Source organism: Phoenix dactylifera, chromosome 15 (genome assembly GCF_051530095.1).
Source record: "Phoenix dactylifera cultivar Ajwa chromosome 15, Ajwa_hap1_PhDact_Kaust_v1.1, whole genome shotgun sequence".
NCBI classification, from domain to species: Eukaryota; Viridiplantae; Streptophyta; class Magnoliopsida; order Arecales; family Arecaceae; genus Phoenix; species Phoenix dactylifera.
In genome coordinates this window covers 5,349,022-5,354,661 of record NC_143204.1, presented here as the reverse complement: position 1 = coordinate 5,354,661, position 5,640 = coordinate 5,349,022, and the positions used below count along the sequence as shown (strand labels likewise).

The 5,640-nt window shown below is 44.3% G+C and overlaps 1 pseudogene; it reads right to left on the bottom strand.

The window, feature by feature from the left end:
- Positions 1-3,383: 3,383 nt before the first annotated feature.
- Positions 3,384-3,481, bottom strand: LOC120106989 (small nucleolar RNA R71; annotated as a pseudogene).
- Positions 3,482-5,640: the final 2,159 nt, after the last annotated feature.

Here is a 5,640-nt window from a genome sequence, read left to right as displayed (position 1 = left end):
ACAGGACACCTCATAGGGACACCTCACCTTCTTCTTGGCCTATAAATAGGCCACCCCTCTTCCTTCTTCCCAACACATGGAGAGCACCAGAGAAAGAGAGTGAGAGGAGAGAGTAGTTCTGAAGGTGAAAGCCCAAGAAGGAGTTCTTGAGCTGTGAAGGTCCATCTTCTTCCTTCTCCCTTTCAGCCAACCTTCTGCCTCCCTGCGAGCTAGCACTCCCTGGGAAGCTGATCATTCCGGAGCTTCGCGTGGACGAGTCATCGAGGCCGGACGCTTGTGCGGCTGCGAAGCATCCTTGAAGGAACCCCCTTCTAAAGGTAAGAGATCTGATCTCTTTTATGGTTGAGATATGATCTCAATCTTCAAATCACAAGAAATTGTGATTTATGCATATTGATTTGAATTACACAATCCTCGGGATCTGAGGGCTTTGTGATATATGGTGTCAAAGCAAAGGATTAGTGGAGACTATCCGATTCTCGGGAACTCTCACGCGTGATCGTGTGACGAAGCGTGGCTCTCCACCTGGGGGCTCATATGATGAGTGCTTTGATAGGCACGCGCGGGTGTCACCCTATGTATTGGGACTGAGCCTGCGCCACATGTGATGTGCAGTTGAAGACTGTCTTCGACTGGTACCAGAGTTAAAATATCTAAAATATCAAGCATGTTTTTGGTTAAAATGTTTAACCCGTTCTTTCCGCATAAAAATTTTCTGAAATTCATGCTTAGCCCTCTGCACGCACACCATCATATGAACCCTTCTTTCTCCCATGATCGGACGGCCTGGTGATCATTGATGAGAGCACAAAAGTGTGATCTATACATCACTTAAATTAGTATTATTGCTAACAAATAATGATAAAATTGCCGCATTAATATTATATTTTTGTGAGGTGCAGGTGATCGGAAATCAAAGCTAAAATGCACATTGGGTTCAAAAAGATGTATCACTATAGGTGACCAGCCAACCGCATGGGTCGACCCCAGTTGCACACTAGGAGGAGGTCAAGTTCAGCCGTCTACTTCGTCGCAGCTTCAGTCTTCTGCAAGCCGGCATCTATTCAACGTCTCCGTCTGCGTGGAAGAAATGAGCATTCTCTTCTTTCCCCCATTTCAAAGGCTTTTGGAGTTCATCCCAGCCGTCACCCCCGCGTCCACACTTCTTCCTCCTAGCCGTCCGCCAAGCATCCTCCCACGCGTCCCAGCTTCGGTGATTAGGTCCCCGTGTCCACAATTCTTCCTCCCAGCCGTCCATGATCAACCCCCTCAGATCGTGTCCGTGCAATTCCCAGCATGCCACGTCCGTGAACCAGAATCTCCCAAGATTCAGCCTCCGTCTTCCTCGCAGTCTACCTCTTCCGGATTAAGCAAGCGAATCACCCTCCCAGCAAAGTCCAGCCATCCACGCGTCTCAGCTTCCTTTGGCGATGATCCAGCACTCGTCCGCGCCCCATCTCCTGCATTCGATCCAGCCATTCAAATCCCAAACGCCAGCGGTCCAAGCTTCATCTTCAGCATGAGATCCCAACATCCCGAGATTTCCGCATTCAACCTCCTTCAATCGATCTTCAGCAGTTCCCAGATCTCGCAGTCCACACGTTCCAGCATCCTCAGATCCCGCAATCGGCCTTCTCGCGTCCGGGATACTCGACATCTCCACGTATTCCGTGGGATCAGGGACTCATAGCAGCTTATAAGAGGGCTCCCTCGGCTGAAACGGATCATCCCTCATTCGGAAGATTTGAAAAAACAGAGAAGGGAAACAGGGGAGACCCTGTTTCCGAAAAAGAAAAAGAAAAAAAAAAAGAAAGAAAATGAAAGGGGGATTAATGTTTTCAATGAGCGGCTAATTTCTTAGGGAGGGTGATGGAGGAACCTTTGATGTATTGCTCTTTGAAGTAAACTCTAAACTTTTACTTTCAATGGTTTATATTTATTGATATGTTCTTGATTCATGCGTAGTTATTTCATAGATAGATCTTTAATGGATTATGATTATTGATATATGGATTGCTTTAGTATTTGATTCGTCTAGACGTAGAAAGCACGACGGATGCTTAGAAATTGAGTTCATATGTTCATGAAACGTATACCATGATTAGATCTATCTTACATTTAATCTTTAATCAAGAACCATAGAGTTTATTCCTTGAATGCAATATCATCAAGGGGGATTCCAGATCCCTACCATTTTTATTTCATTGAATTTTGTTTATTATTCTTTGCATTTAATTTCTGAAAACCAAAATATCATTTTAATCCACAAATTTATTTAACTGAAAATTACATCTAAAAATTACGCTAATAATCTATAGATCGTTCCCTGAGGATTCGACCTCGGACTCCCAAGATTTTACTACTTGTGCGATTCTCCTGCACTTGGGAGAACAATTTTATTTTTGCATCAAGTTTTTGGCGCCGTTGCCGGGAAACGGCTTATTTATTAGTATAATTTTAGATTTAATCAGTATCTTATTATTTAGTCTTTTTCTTTCAAAAAAAAAAAATTTTCTGCTGTTTTTATTTCCTGCACAGTCTGCATCAAACTCTGATATCTGAGTAATCCACCGTCTGATTGCACTCAAATTTCGTCGGCTGCTGTAGGACACATGTTTCTTTCATCTGAATGGTCTGATTGATATTCTGATACTTTTACGACCATTAAATTAATATAAACTTTGCTGCTGTCTGCTTTAAATTTTCTGTGTTTAATTTTTTTGTTTAGAATCAGAATTTTATTATCATCATATCTCATTAACCCTTGTTGCTACTTGAAAATTGATAAGAACTTTAAGAAAAGATCAAGGGTAATCATTAAAAATAAATAAATAAATAAATAAACTCTGAAATTTTGTATGCTAGGTTGGAATAGGGACAACACTGGACGTCTGAGTCGACAATCTTTTGACAATTCCTTAGATCACATTATTGAAACTTTTTCGCAAAATCTCAGATCTGGTGAGATGGCTGATGATGATGTAGGAAGTCACCATGGTAATGAAGGTAGACCCCCAGTTATGACACTTCGACAATACTTACATCCCACTAGGACTAGTCAACCTTCATGCATGATTATTCCTGAAAATGTAGGACACTTTGAAATCAAACCAGGAGTAATTCAATTGCTGCCAAAGTATCATGGAATGGAATCCGAGAACCCTTATCTTCATCTTAAGAATTTTGAGGAAATTAGTATCACATTTAGAGTGCCAAATGTATCGGAAGATGTCCTTAAATTAACCTTGTTTCCTTTTTCCTTGAAGGATAAAGCCAAAACATGGCTGAACTCCTTGAGACCAAGATCGTTAGGAACATGGCATGATATGCAAAGAGAATTCTTGAAAAAATTCTTTCCCGCACAAAGGACTAACTTTTTGAAAAGGCACATTAGTAATTTCCAGCAAAAAGACCATGAAACATTTTATGAATGCTGGGAGAGATTTAAAGATTTGCTTCTCTCTTGTCCTCATCATGGGTTTGAAACATGGAGAACCATTAGTTTCTTTTACGAAGGGTTTTCCCCACAGTTGAAACAATTTATAGAGACTATGTGCAATGGTCTATTTTTGGAAAAGCAACCCGATGAGGCATGGGACTATTTAGACTCTCTCGCAGAGACTGCACAATTATGGGATACAGGGGATAGAGTGAATAAACCTTTGCCTAAGCCTACTAGCATTCCACACGGGGGCCTTTACAACCTTAATACTCAGGATGATATTCAAGCTAAAATGGCAGCCCTTACTAGGAAGGTAGAGGAAATTGAACTTAGAAGGATTGAACCCGTCAAGACCGTAGAACATAACAGCGAGTGTTGTAGGATTTGCGAGATGCCTGGCCATCTCATCACTGATTGCCCCACAATACCCGCATTCAAGGAAGTCTTGCACGATCAGGCCAATGTTATGAATACCTATCAAAAATCTTTCAATAATTCTTTTTCGGGTACTTACAACCCTGGATGGAAGAACCATCCAAATTTCAGGTGGAGGAATGACCAACCTCAACAAGTATATAACCCAACTCCTCCACCTCCGCACCCTCATTATGCACATGCACCCCCTCAAAAATCCAGTCTCGAAGAAATTTTGCAATCTTTCATGCAAGGTCAAGCTAAAATCAATGATGAATTAAGAAATCAACTGACAACGCTGACCACTGCTTTAAGTGCTCAAGAGAAAGGCAAGCTACCAGCTCAACCACAACCTAATCCTCAAGTCTATGGCGGTAGCATGATGCGGTTGGATCCACTAGACCGCCTCGGACTTAATCATTTGGTTATTTTTGCTTTTGAGTCCTTGATGTTAATTTTATTTCAGCATAGCCTTGCTCGGGTTAGCCGACTTGGCCTTTATTAGAGTCGCTTTGGGTTTAGTTGTTTCTTGAATTCAATTAGATCAAGTCAAGTTAAGGGGTCAGGTAGCCACCTATAAATAGATGTGGTGAGCACCTATTTCAGTATGCAAAAATTGATTGAAAGGCTTTTGCCCTAACTCTCTTCCCTTCTCTCTTCTCTTCTTGCGACGCCTTCCTCCTCTCCCTAGGCCGCCGTCCAAGGCCGCCGCCCCCTCCTTCATCCGGCTGCACCACCTCTGTCCCGAGAGGCCAGCCACCTCCTCCCTCTTCTTCCTCCCCTCCTTGATCCCTTCCACCTTCTACAAACAACTCCTTCCCGTTGGATTTTCAGCCCGTCCTTCCCTGCACAGTCATCAGTCGGAGGCTGATATCTTAAGATCCCGACGTCATCTCTAGACCCACGACCTACCGCTGGAAAGCTAACGCGGAGATCTACAACATATCCAAAATTGAGATCAATCTGACGGACGGATCCTTAGAAATCGTGTCTGCAATCAGGTCGGAACTATCCTTCCAGAAATCAAGAAGAGTCAAGAATCTTGGGATACGGATCAAATTCTATCGGATCGCATCAATTTGGTATCAGAGCAGTTCAATCCTTGGCCTTGGAAGATGGTGAACACCTGCTCTACAACCTCGAAGCAGCAAGAAGCGGCATCTTCAAAGGGCATCGACCCACATCAAGAAGGCTCGCGATCACCCGCGGCCTCGGCGGACCTGAGACCCGATCTTGATTCCACCGACCGTCTCTTGGAGTTCTTGCGTGGGAATCAAACAACTATGCAGCAGAGCCAACAACAATTGATGGAGAAGATGGATACCACGCAACGCCATATCGAGATGATGTTGCAACTATTGCTAAATCAGCGGCAAGAAACTCCACCGGGGGGAACTCCGTGTCGGACCCGGGTGGAATCTCCGGCCCCTACCCGCGGACGACCAGGACGGAGGGGACCCCCTCCTCGTGAGCCTCTCCTTCCCAACCCACCAGAGGAGATGCGGCTGGACCAAGGAGAAGATCGACCTAGACCTCGACCCGAGCTCATACCGATTGGCGCACGCGCTAGGGCTCGGGGGATGAGCCCGATTGGCATCGACGACGGGTCGGATATAGAGGATGATCCCATCCAGAATTTTCAGATGAGGAACCAGCGTGTGGGAGAGTACCCACGCCGAGGATATGAACGAGATCGGGACCGTAATGGAGATCGAGAGGGAGGAAATCGCGGACTGACTCTTAGGCTGAAATTTTCCAAGTTTAAAGACGGCGATCCTCTCGAT